General features: G+C 42.4%; 1 protein-coding gene across 1 annotated transcript in view; it reads right to left on the minus strand.

Annotated features, from left to right (window-relative positions):
• The window catches only part of LOC138349629 (uncharacterized), a 62,716-nt gene extending 49,950 nt beyond the window's left edge, over window positions 1-12,766 (minus strand). Inside the window, exon 1 of the mRNA XM_069334777.1 lies at window positions 12,736-12,766. The gene's annotated coding sequence lies outside the window, so the exon portion shown is untranslated. The remainder of the gene's footprint in view (window positions 1-12,735) is intronic.
• Between the last annotated feature and the right edge of the window lie 1,488 nt (window positions 12,767-14,254).

The raw sequence follows: 14,254 nt of genomic DNA on the forward strand, positions 1-14,254 counted from the left end.
TTGGTTAGGTTCGGTCATATATCTACGTTAATTTTAACTCCAATAAAAAAAAATTGACCTCATACATAGAGAAAAGGGTTGCTTTATCATTTCATAAGAAAAAAATTATAGTAAATATATTAATTCAGAAAAAACTTGGCTTATTAGGCAAATCGGGCCTTGAATAGTAGGCTGAGAAGTGAGTTCTGGCTACTAGGTACGACATATATATATATATATATATATATATATATATATATATATATTATATAACTTGCATAAACCACAAGTGGAATATATCGGAAAGACTCCTCCCTGTGAATGGTTCAAACCTTAGACTGCTAACCAGGAGCTTATAACACACTATCAAGTAGAATATCCTGACCACATGACCACCAGTTTATTCATTGGCAGCCATGACTATTTTCCCAACTGCCTGATAGCACTCCGTGGCCACAGATCAAAATTAGTTTTCATCACATCAATTTACTATAGAGAACTCGAGCCTCAATTGTAAAGACAAACTTACATAAACCACAAGCCGAATATTCATGTAAGTGTTAATTATGAAAATATATTTTGTGTTTTATTGACGAGTGGGGTCTATATTTTGCATCTTGTAAAGATGTGAAGTATATTCCGTAAACATGTCTAACGTCATGCTTCACTGGTCAGTTAATATCAGGTTCCACCTGCACAGGTAATATCAAATTCAGCCTACACAGTTAATAGCAGATTCCACCTGCACAGTAAACATCAGATTCCACATGTGTTGTTAATATCACATTCTACAAACGAGGTTAATACAAAATATCACAGGCAACCTAATATCATATTTCAAAAGCCAGTTGATAAAATTTCATTGACCACTTAAAATCAGATTCCGCAGACATTGTTAGTATCAGATTCTACAAATACAGAATTAGTCAGATTTTACAGGCGGTAACTATCAGATTACACGGGTTTTTAATTTCATATTCCGCAGACAAGTGTTATAGCAGATTCAAAATGAATCTGTTATTACTTGAGTGAATCACACCACATAAGTGTCTTATGAACATTTTTTTCATAATATTATATCGAAATTAAATGGTGGCTTCCTTATTTTCCAATATTTTGCACTAATGATATGCACGCCCTGGGAAATAGTGATCAATGGTTGTGAAGTAACGGTAGAGTGGTAGAGAGTGGGGCATGTCCCCAACAGTAAAGGTTGCAGCCAGTGGTTGCGGGTGTAATGGGGCAACCAGTGGGTCGTGCAGGTTCCAGGAGACCCGCGGCCTCCCGCGGTAAGGACGGGTGTCCACGTTGCCTTCCTCCTGCCACCGTCTGATCCACCTGTACACAGTGCATATACTAGTTCCGGTCTCATAGGATATTTTCCTCGCTGACATGCCTCCCAGCCACATCCACACGATCCTTAGACGGTCGACTTTCATCGTTCGGATGTGTGTGGTTCTCTTGTCCATGACGCTGACTCTGTCAAACGGGATTATGAGAGAGTTACAACGTGTCTCCTGGCCGTGGAGTGTATATGGTGCAGCATATCGTCGGTGAGCAGGCATGTTTAAGACCAACGAATGGGTGCTGCTTTATATTTTAAAGTCTTCATGAATAAATATATGCAGATCTTAATTATTTTTGCACACTGGTTAATCATTCCCCCACAGTGTGACTTATAACTTCCGTCATCAGGGGACTTACCAATGAGATTAAAATCCATGTTACATTCTTCACATTACCATGTAGTATCGAACAATAGCTGATCAAATATGGTGCATACAGACAAGAAGAACCAGGCAGTTACGTGCTGCGTCTAGAATGTTATTAGAAATTCTTCTGCATTATCTATGTACAAACTGTATTCACAACAGAAAATTCATATTTTAAGAAAGAATACAAAATACAGAATTTTTAGGGCATTACAAGAGTTCTAAAGGCTTCAATGTCCTGTGATCCAACTATTATAATTTTGTTTCCAGGAGATAACGAAGGTAAGAGTTCCTGATACCTTATGTGGAAAGGTATCACCCATTTATCAGGGTATGATAACATCTACATTTCAGAGAATTAAATTCTATTCTCACTCCTTATCAGTATTCTCTTCATAGAATCATTAACTGACACTATGTCAACTAGCGATCAAATAATAACATGTTATTAGCTGAAGATCACAGTTTTGACATGGAGGAACGAAATTCTCCCTCCACTTCTCGCCTATATGAACTCTATTCATATCAATAATTATATGATGAGAATATAAATAACATCACCTCCCTGTATTATCAAACCAAGCCTCATGTCTCATGAAGTTAAGTAATTATTAGGAGAAGAATTTTCCGATTTACTGCTACGTGACTTTGCACATGCGTGAATGAGAAAGGAAGAGGAGAGCTAGGGCGGCCATCTTACCGACCACAAGTGGTGTTCGGAGCTCACGTATTTCAACGGACCATACAGAGTACATTCTTGCAGCAGTGAGTGTCTGGGTACCCCAGTGACTCCAACATCGGCCAAACGGTCGTCTCGGCAAGCACAATCTTGTTAAGTCCCATTTTTGTAGGTTTATTGAGATCTCGAGACTTCATATGTGTTGATTTGCTCGTCGTTATGACGTAGGCCCTCCTCATAACAAAAAGTAAGTCCCATTCTGGACTGAGCCCTCCCATTCATTCAGAAATAGGTGAATATTAATCATGGTGTAGGCAGCCTTTACAAATCCATTATAATTTCAGCTTGTGCCAGAGCAACAAGAGGAGAGAGATAAGCTTCCCCTCCACACGTGACTCAGGACAGCATGTTTTGACAAGATTTGTTGATGCGCCTCTTCTAACGCTTGCTCCCATTTCTACCATTCAGCTAAGCTTTTTAAGTTTTTGTAATAACATTTAACCATTAGTTTATTATTGATCCTCCAAATAAGATCATTTTCATTTACTAACCATGTATTTCCCATTTAATATTTACATACATTATCTACATATCTCAATGGCGTTTTGATGTGAATTTACATCTATTTCATTGTGCACAAATATATATTAATTTCCTTGCACTATTATAACCCCCAAAGAGTGTGTGTGAGTCTGCTCAATAATTTAATTATAATATACAGTCCTCTTAATGTTCTTGTATTATATTATTATTTATTAACAGATCCATAGGCCCTAGCTCTTGGATTTTTTCAATATATTCAATTAATATTATTTTCCCTTTTTTAAATGAAAAAAGGGGGTCCTTCACAGTTATCGAAGTTAATGATTATTTTATTGATATTCTGAGCTAGACTTTCCCACACAAGGTATCAGGAAATAGTGCTAAGTCATTATGTGTATATAGCTCTTGAAATGGGCATGGGAACTATTGAATAAAGAGCGCTCATTCACTCGGATCGTCGGGGATCAAATGGCGATGGTCAGGTTGTGAAACAAGACCACTTACAGATTTAAGAGAAATGAGATTACATGACAATTTTACATCTTTTGCAAGAATATTATGCAACTAGCAGTATGTCAGTGTAGAAAACAATTTGAAGACATTGAGACAATCAATATATACACTAAAGATAAATCTCTTATGCTATAATTGAAAAGCCTCTTATGTTGTATATGATAAGCCTCTTATGCTATAAATATTGAGCCACTTATGCTGTAAATACTGAGCCTCTTATCTATATGTTGAGCCCCTTATGTTATATTTGTTGATCCTATTGTATTATAGGTAAAGCTTTTTTTATTATATATATTAATAAACATTTTATATTATAAATGAAGACCCTGTTATGTTATATAAAATGAGCCTCATATATATATGTTACATAACAACTTATATATAATATTAAGCCTCTTATGTTTTGTATATTGAACTTTATGTTTTGTATATTGAGCTTCATATCTTTTGTATATTGAGCCTATTCTCTTCTGTGTCGAGCCTTATATGTTATAGATGTTGAGCCTCTAATCTATAAATGTCGAGTCTTATGTATTCACTTTAGAGTCTCGTATAAAATATAGACAGCGTCCCTCGGTCGCACACTGGACAGACAGGAGTGTGATCCTCAGATATTAATACTGGCTACACCAGAACCCAAACTGTTTATAACAATTAAACAAAAAATATTGTAATACTATATGAAACCTTGTAGTTGGCCTCGATAGGATGCTTGATAACCTGTTTATTATTGTCTTATTTATTTATATATACAAGAATTCTTACATTCTTGTGCAGCAACTAGCACACATAGCGTTTCGAGCAATTCCTTAATCCTATGTTTCCCGGATAGGACCCGCCAAATCGTTTAACAACCAGGTACCCATTTTACCGTTGAGTAAACTGAGGCTACAGTTAAGGATTGACGCCCAGTAAATCATCCCCGACCAGGATACGAACCCAGTACCAAGCGCTCGCAAAACCCCAGGCGAATGTCTTATCACTACACCATAGGGAAGCCACTTCAGCCACAGTGTGACTGACCTGGCTAGGATGCTTGATAGCGTATGACTGGCCTCGCTAGGATGCTTGATAACGTATGACTGGCCTCGCTAGGATGCTTGATAACGTATGACTGGCCTCGCTAAGATGCTTGATAACGTATGACTGGCCTCGCTAGGATGCTTGATAACGTATGACTGGCCTCGCTAGGAAGCGTAATAACGTGTGACTGGCCTCGCTAGGATGCTTGATAACGTGTGACTGGCCTCGCTAGGATGCGTGATAACGTATGTCTGGCCTCGCTAGGAAGCGTAATAACGTGTGGCTGGCCTCGCTAGGATGCTTGATAACGTATGACTGGCCTCGCTAGGATGCTTGATAACGTATGACTGGCCTCGCTAAGATGCTTGATAACGTATGACTGGCCTCGCTAGGAAGCGTGATAACGTGTGACTGGCCTCGCTAGGATGCGTGATAACGTGTGACTGGCCTCGCTAGGATGCGTGATAACGTGTGACTGGCCTCGCTAGGATGCGTGATAACGTGTGACTGGCCTCGCTAGGATGCGTGATAAACTGTGCCTGGACTCCCCCCCCACCCCCACAAAGGTAGCTTAATCAGTTGATTAATCAAAATTCGTTTGAATTAGCTAAATAATTAGCATACCTAGATTTTGTTTTAATTCACTTGAGCATGAGGTCACTTTAAATAAAATACGTTTACGGGAAAACAATTAATTATTACAGTTGCGTGCACACACACGCACGCACATACACACACACACACATAGAGGAAATGATAGGGTAGATAAAGACAGACTATTTAACGCAAGGGGCACATGCACTAGGGGACACAGGTGGAAATTGAGTGCCCAAATGAGTCATAGAGACGTTAGAAAGAATTTGTTCAGTGTCAGAGTAGTAGACAAATGGAATGCATTAGGAAGTGATATGGTGGAGGCTGACTCCATACACAGTTTGAAGTGTAAATATGATAGAGCCCAATAGACTCAGGAACCTGTACACCAGTTGGTTGACGGTTGAGAAGCGGGACCAAAGAGCCAGAGCTCAACCCCCGAAAGCACAAATAGGTGAGTACACACACACTCTCAGAGGGGCCTCTCGGCTGAGTGGACAGCACTCGGGGATTCGTAGTCCTAAGGGCCAGGTTCGATTCCCCGCCTAGCCGGAAACAAAATGTGCAGAGTTTCTTTCACCCTGATGCGCCTGATCGCCTAGCATTAATAGGTACCTAGGAGTTAAACGGCTGCTACGGGCTCCTTCCAATGAATGTATGCTTGTTCCTAGTTGTTCTTGCGAGGGTTGAGCTCTGCTGTTTCGGCCCGCCTCTCAACTGTAACTAACTACTAACTAATTTATTTATTTTTTCCACACACGCACACACACACACACTCACACCAGGTCAGTAACAGCTTTCTGACTCCCAGGTACCTGTTTACTGCTAGGTAACAGGGGCATCAGGGTGAAAGAAACTTTGCCCACTTTTTTCTGCCTGGTCCGGGAATCGAACCCGGGCCACAGAATTACGAGTTCTGTACGCTGTCTGCTCAGCTACCAGACCTCAAGCTACCTACCACTGTGTGCGTGTGTTAGAGATAAATATATAACATAGATATAATAAAGGAAAATATATTGGCTAGGAAGGCGGGGTCCATGAGCTAATAGCTCGATTATGCAGACACAAATAGTAAATACACACGGCCTTGTGGCTGAGTGGACAGCGCTCGGGGTCGTAGTTCTAATGGCCTGGGTTCGACTCCCGTCGGAGGCGGAAACAAATGGGGAGAATTTCTTTAGCCCTGGTGCACTTGTTCACCTAGCAGTACCTACGAGTTAGAAAGATGCTACGAGGTGCCTCCGGGAAATGTACTCACCTAGTTGTGCTTGCAAGGGTTAAGCTTTGGCTTTTTGGTCGCGCCTCTCAACCGTCAAGCAACTGGTGTACTCATTCTTGAGCCTACTGGGCGTATCAAATCTACATTTGAAACTCTGTATGGAGTTTGCCTTCGCCATCACTTCTCAATGCATTCCATTTAACTACTTTGGCACTGAAAAAAATATTTATAATGTCATTGGATGTGTGCGTCTATGTCTATAAAATTCTATGGATGTGTGCTCACCTATTTGTGCTTGCGGGGGGTTGAGCTTTGGCTCTTTGGTCTCGCCTCTCAACTGTCAATCAACTGGTGTACAGGTTCCTGAGCCTACTGGGCTCTATCATATCTACATTTAAAACTGTGTATGGAGTCAGCCTCCACCACATCACTGTATAATGCATTCCATCCGTTAATTACTCTGACACTGTAAGTTCCTTCTTACGTCCCTGTGGCTCATGTGCGTACTCAATTTCCACCTGTGTCCCCTTGTTCGTGTCCCGCCAGTGTTGAATAGTTTATCCTAGTTTACCCGGTCGATTCCCCCTGAGGATTTTGTAGGTTGTGATCATGTCCCCTCCTACTCTTCTGTCTTTCAGTGTCGTAGGGTGCATTTCCCGCAGCCTTTCCTCATAACTCATGCCTCTTTGTTCTGGGACTAGTCTAGTAGCATACCTTTGGACTTTTTCCAGCTTCGTCTTGTGCTTGACAAGGAACGGGCTCCATGCTGGGGTCGCATACTTCAGCATTGGTCTTACATATGTGGTGTACAAGATTCTGAGTGATTCCTTACACAAGTTCCTGAACGCTGTTCTGATGTTAGCCAGCCTCGCATTTGCCGCAGACGTTATTCTTTTTATGTGGGCTTCAGGAGACAGATTTGGTGTGATATCAACTCCTAGATCTTTCTCTCTGTCAGTTTCATTAAGTACTTCATCTCCTATTCTGTATCCTGTATCTGGCCTCCTGTTTCCACTACCTAGTTTCATTACTTTGCATTTACTCGGGTTGAACTTCAACAGCCATTTGTTGGACCATTCACTCAGTCTCTCTAGGTCATCTTGCAGCCTCCTACTATCATCCTCTGTTTCAATCCTCCTCATAACTTTTGCATCATCGGCAAACATCATCCGCAAAACATTGTAAATGATCTCCCTCTGGGAGATCATTTACATATACCAGAAACAGTATAGGTCCAAGGACTGAACCCTGCGGGACTCCACTTGTAACGTCTCGCCAATCTGAGACCTCACCCCTCCTACAGACTCGTTGTCTCCTGTTGCTTTATCGAATGGAGTACCTTCCTTTTCACTCCAGCCTGCATCTCCAGGTTTTTCACTAGCCTCTTGTGTGGTACTGTATCAAAGGCTTTCTGACAATCCAAAAATATGTAGTCTGCCCACCCTTCTCTTTCTTGCCTTATTTTTGTTGCCTGGTCGTAGAATTCAAGTAACCCTGTGAGGCAGGACCTGCCAACCCTGAACCCATGTTGATGCTGTGTTACAAAGTTCCTTCGCTCCAGATGCTCCACTAGCTTTCTTCGCACAATCTTCTCCATCAACTTGCATGGTATGCAGGTTATGGACACTGGCCTGTAGTTCAGTGCCTCCTGTCTCTCCCCTTTCTTGTATATCGGGACTACGTTAGCTGCTTTCCAAATATCTGGCAGTTCCCCTGTTGCCAGTGATTTGTTATACGCTATGGAGAGTGTTAGGCACAGTTCATTTGCTCCTTTCTTTAGTATCCAAGGGAAGATTCCATCTGGGCCTATAGCCTTTGTCACATCCAACTCTAGTAAACACTTCCTTACTTCCCCGCTGGTAATCTCAAACTCTTCCAGTGGTTCCTGGTTAGCTATTCCCTCTCTTATCTCTGGAATTTCTCCTTGCTCTATGGCGAAGACCTCCTGGAATTTCTTATTTAGTTCCTCACACACTTCCTTGTCGTTTGTAGTGAATCCTTCTGCCCCTATCCTTAATTTCATACCCTGTTCCTTTACTGTTGTTTTTCTCCTGATGTGGCTATACAACAATTTAGGCCGAGTCTTTGCCTTGCTTGCGATGGCGTTTTCGTATTGTCTTTCTGCCTCTCTTCTCATCCTGATATATTCATTCCCAGCATTCTGGTATCTTTCTCTGCTCTCCAGTGTCCTGTTATTCCTATAGCTTCTCCATGCCTTTTTAATTTGCTGCTTATCTAGCCTACATCTCTGATTAAACCATGGGTTTCTCATCTTCATTTCTCTGTTTTCCTTTTGGACTGGGACAAACTTGTTTGCTACGTCCTTGCACTTCTGTGTAATGTAATCCATCATATCTTGGGCCGTCTTTCCCCTGAGCTCTGTTTCCCATGCTATATCTGCTAGGAATTTTCTTATCCCCCTCATAGTTTCCCTTTCGGTATGCTAACGTTTTGGTTTTGGTATCCCTCCTCGAGTTCAATAAACCTTCTTCAATCAGGTACTCAAACACCAGTACACTGTGGTCGCTCATTCCTACTGGGTCCTCAAAACCGATTTCTCTCTTGCCGGAGTCGTTCAGAGTGAAGACTAGGTCGAGTCTCGCTGTGTATGTACTCACCCAGTTGTACTCACCTAGTTGTGTTTGCGGGGGTTGAGCTCTGGCTCTTTGGTCCCGCCTCTCAACCGTCAATCAACAGGTGTACAGATTCCTGAGTCTATTGGGCTCTATCATATCTACACTTGAAACTGTGTATGGAGTCAGCCTCCACCACATCACTTCCTAATGCATTCCATTTGTCAACCACTCTGACACTAAAAAAGTTCTTTCTAATATCTCTGTGGCTCATTTGGGCGCTTTGTTTCCACCTGTGTCCCTTTGTGCGTGTGCCCCTTGTGTTAAATAGCCTGTCTTTATCTACCCTATCAATTCCATTCAGAATCTTGAATGTAGTGATCATGTCCCCCCTAACTCTTCTGTCTTCCAGCGAAGTGAGGTTCAATTCCCGAAGTCTCTCCTCGTAGCTCATACCTCTCAGCTCGGGTACTAGTCTGGTGGCAAATCTTTGAACCTTTTCCAGTTTAGTCTTATCCTTGACTAGATATGGACACCATGCTGGGGCTGCATACTCCAGAATTGGCCTGACATATGTGGTATACAAAGTTCTGAATGATTCTTTACACAAATTTCTGTATGCCGTTCGTATGTTGGCCAGCCTGGCATATGCCGCTGATGTTATCCTCTTGATATGTGCTGCAGGAGACAGGTCTGGCGTGATATCAACTCCCAAGTCTTTTTCTTTCTCTGACTCCTGAAGGATTTCCTCTCCCAGATGATACCTTGTATTTGGCCTCCTGCTCCCTACACCTATCTTCATTACATTACATTTGGTTGGGTTGAACTCTAACAACCACTTGTTCGACCATTCCTTCAGTTTGTCTAGGTCTTCTTGAAGCCTCAAACAGTCCTCTTCTGTCTTAATCCTTCTCATAATTTTGGCATCATCCGCAAACATTGAGAGAAATGAATCTATACCCTCCGGGAGATCATTTACATATATCAGAAACAAGATAGGACCGAGTACAGAGCCCTGTGGGACTCCACTGGTGACTTCACGCCAATCAGAGGTCTCACCCTTCACCGTAACTCTCTACTTCCTATTGCTTAGGTACTCTCTTATCTACTGGAGCACCTTACCAGCTACACCTGCCTGTCTCTCCAGCTTATGTACCAGCCTCTTATGCGGTACTGTGTCAAAGGCTTTCCGACAATCCAAGAAAATGCAGTCCGCCCAGCCCTTTCTTTCTTGCTTAATCTGTGTCACCTGGTCATAGAATTCTATTAAGCCAGTCAGGCAAGATTTACCCTCCCTGAACCAGTGTTGTTGATTTGTCACGAAGTCCCTTCTCTCCAGATGTGTTACTAGGTTTTTTCTCACGATCTTCTTCATCACCTTGCATGGTATACAAGTCAAGAATACTGGCCTGTAGTTCAGTGCCTCTTGCCTGTCGCCCTTTTTGTATATTGGGACCACATTCGCCGTCTTCCATATTTCTGGTAGGTCTCCCGTCACCAGTGACCTACTATACACTATGGAGAGTGGCAAGCAAAGTGCCTCTGCACACTCTTTCAGTACCCATGGCGAGATCCCGTCTGGACCAACAGCCTTTCTAACATCCAGATCCAGCAGGTGTCTCTTGACCTCCTCTCTCGTAATTTCAAACTCTTCCAAGGCCGCCTGGTTTACATCCCTTTCTCCTAGCACAGTGACCTCACCTTGTTCTGTTGTGAAGACCTCTTGGAACCTCTTGTTGAGTTCATCACACACCTCTTTGTCATTCTCTGTATACCTGTCCTCGCCTGTTCTAAGTTTCACTACCTGTTCTTTCACTGTTGTTTTCCTTCTGATGTGACTGTGGAATAGCTTTGGTTCGGTCTTGGCTTGTGTGTATGTGTGTGTGTGTGTGTGTGTGTGTGTGTGTGTGTGTGTGTGTGTGTGTGTGTGTGTGTGTGTGTGTGTGTGTGTGTGTGTGTGTGTGTGTGTGTGTGTGTTAGAGAAATATATATAGTAGATATGACAGGAAAAATATGTCGGGAGTCAGTACAACACGTTTGATATATGATGATATATATCCGCGTTCTCGTCAAATATGACGAAAATCGTCATATATGACAAGAACGCGGGTCAGTAATTCCTCTGGCCTTCAGTAGTAGTCAGGGAAAGTTGAAAATTCCAGTTTGGCCGCAGGATGCTGTTCCTGAAAGCTTTCCTTCTTAAGACTACTCATAGCCCAGTCGATAGAGCTTCGGCCTCACACGCGGGGTGTCCACGGTTCGAGAACCATACATTCCAGATGAATGGAATGTTTATTTCCACGGAAGTATGGATGGCAATTTAGTATAGATATACATATTTCTACTACAAGAGAGAATGACTGACTGTTCAAAGTTGAACGCCACTCTGTTTGGGATGGCCTCACCACAATTGGCAAAGGGTACAGGATGTTTGGTATGGGATGAACATAGGCTTGTCGGGGTCGCCAGAATTCAAGAGCCAATAGCGTGTCATAGTCATATTTTAAACCCACCCTTTCCCCACGGCGATTTTCGTCAATGCCTGACAAAAATACACAGGCTAAATATTTTCAAAACAGACTTTAATTTTTTTTTATATTATTGTAATATGCGCCATAATTCACTGATCTTGGGAAATTTAACAGAAATTCTCTGCTGTCAATAATTTGCTCAGGCTCGCATAACACAGGCGATCTTACACAGCGTCAAAGTTTTCTCAAGCAAACGGCCCTTTACCTGAGTAAAAGGTAACTATTCTTTTTCAGTGTTTCACGCTCCTGAGCTCCTCTCCTTGCTGACCACCCACACATCTGATAATTATAATTTTTACAAGAGAGAGAAAAAAAGACAAATATAGATAGTGTCAGAGGTTCAGAAACCAATAGACTGACAGACATAGCTAGAGACAGAGGCAAACAGACAGACGCAAGGCGTATGTATGCTGTATCTTGCAGGTCGGCCAGTTGTTGATAGTGTAATTTTATGTCACTAGATGGCATATGCTGTACCTTATGGCTGCTGTTTGCCGTGCCTGCTGTTAGTGCCTCCCTACTGATGGGTGGAATCAATTGCATTGTTACCTCCATATTCATGTTAAACATTGATGTACAGTTCCCGTAGCTTATTACAAAGGTTTTCATATCCTGTTGGTAATAAACTTAATTAATTAATTATAAACATTTAATTAAGTACCTGGAGCTCGACAATTACTTTATCCACTCTTGAGGATATCATCATAATTTCTTCATTCAATTTCGCTAAGTCAATGTTGTTCATTGTGTTGTTTGCTTTCAGGGTTTGTTTTCCTACACGTATTACTTTAATTTGTTTCGTTAATTTACGGAGTTGTTAAGGTCTGCTTGAAATCTGTTGGTATTGTAAATGGCCAGCAACTAATCGCAAGTAATAGTTAATCAAACTTTTGATAAGCTTGCACCAAGTGTGAACAATTTAAGCTTAGCCTAACTTTATGTAAGTAAATAACACTAAAGTTTTCAACACAGATGAATATGTGTCTCAGGTTTTGGAATAACTTGCTAATAAGCTTACGCTTCTTAAACCTTCTAAACAATCTGTGGCAAACATTATAAGTTTAGTTCGGGTGCAACATTACAATGTAAATTAAAGCTTTACACACACTACCACAGCTTATAAGGAATATACATTTGTATTGATTTACAATTTACAATCCACTACATCTGAAAACCACTTTTCAGAAAACAAGGTCAACAAATGTATTATAAAGAGACAATGGCAAGGAATCTCACGTTTATCTTAAGTAAAAGTTAACTCTTCTTGCAGTTCATTACATCTCCGGCTCACTGTACTGTCGCATTAACACAGTTTTCAAGCACTAATAAACAATTAAAGAAGGAAAGATAAACATTAAGGATTACTTACGCACTGAGACAAGAGTGAGATGACCTTCCTGGCGCTCCAGCGCTAAATGCTCCGCAACGCTGAAGCCCAGCCTTTATATAGGCGCCGGCCACCACGCATGCGCACACCCCAGATGGTGATTCATGACGTCACCGTGATGGTGGGCTGTCATTAGCAGCTTGGATACAGCGTTGTTTGCGTCCCTTCTTTGTAAATATGAACGACCAAAGCAATGATTCAACTCATGCTTCACCACCAATTATTATCTTCCACTGAACGTCATCACACATTCCTCTTAACCACACACCTTCACTAAACTCTACAACACACTGCTACATAAACATCTTTCCACCACACAGCCTCACAACACATTCGCTACAACACCACTCCAGACGAACACTCCACTACACTACCTTTTTACAAAGTATTTACAAGACAGTTATACAAAACTACTCTCAATAATAAAACCTCACTATACGCTATAACACATCGCCACTACACACTCTCTACTACACAACCCTACTACATCCTTGTCCACACACAACCACACTCTACACTCTCTACCACACACCACCACTACACACTCACCACCACACAACACCACTACACACTCTCCACCACACACCACCACTACACACTCTCCACCACACACCACCACTACACACTCTCCACCACACACCACCACTACACACTCTCCACCACACACCACCACTACACACTCTCCACCACACACCATCGCTACACACTCTCCACCACACAACACCAATACACACACTCACCACACACCACCACTACACACTCACCAAAACTACAAACACTCACCACCACCACACAAACTCACCACCACACAACACCACCACACACGCTCCACCACACAACACCACTACACACACTCTCCTCCACACACCACCACACACTCTCCTCCACACACACCACCACACACTCTCCTCCACACACCACCACTACACACTCTTCAACACATACCACTACTACACACTCTCCACCACTACACATTCTCCTCCACACAACACCACTACGCACACACCACCACTACACACACTCCACCACACACCACCACTACACATTCTTCACCACACACCACCACTACACATTCTTCACCACACACCACCACTACACATTCTCCACCACACACCACAACTACACATTCTCCACCACACACCACCACTACACATTCTCCACCATTCAACACCACTACACATTCTCCTCCTCACACCACCACTACACATTCTCCACCACACACCACCACTACACATTCTTCACCACACACCACCACTACACATTCTCCACCACACACCACAACTACACATTCTCCACCACACACCACCACTACACATTCTCCACCATTCAACACCACTACACATTCTCCTCCTCACACCACCACTACACATTCTCCACCACACACCACCACTACACACTCTCCACCACACAACACCACTACACATTCTCCACCACACAACACCACTACACACTCTCCACCACACAACACCACTACACACTCTCCACCACACAACACCACTAC

This window comes from Procambarus clarkii, chromosome 32, assembly GCF_040958095.1.
Source record: "Procambarus clarkii isolate CNS0578487 chromosome 32, FALCON_Pclarkii_2.0, whole genome shotgun sequence".
NCBI classification, from domain to species: domain Eukaryota; kingdom Metazoa; phylum Arthropoda; class Malacostraca; order Decapoda; family Cambaridae; genus Procambarus; species Procambarus clarkii.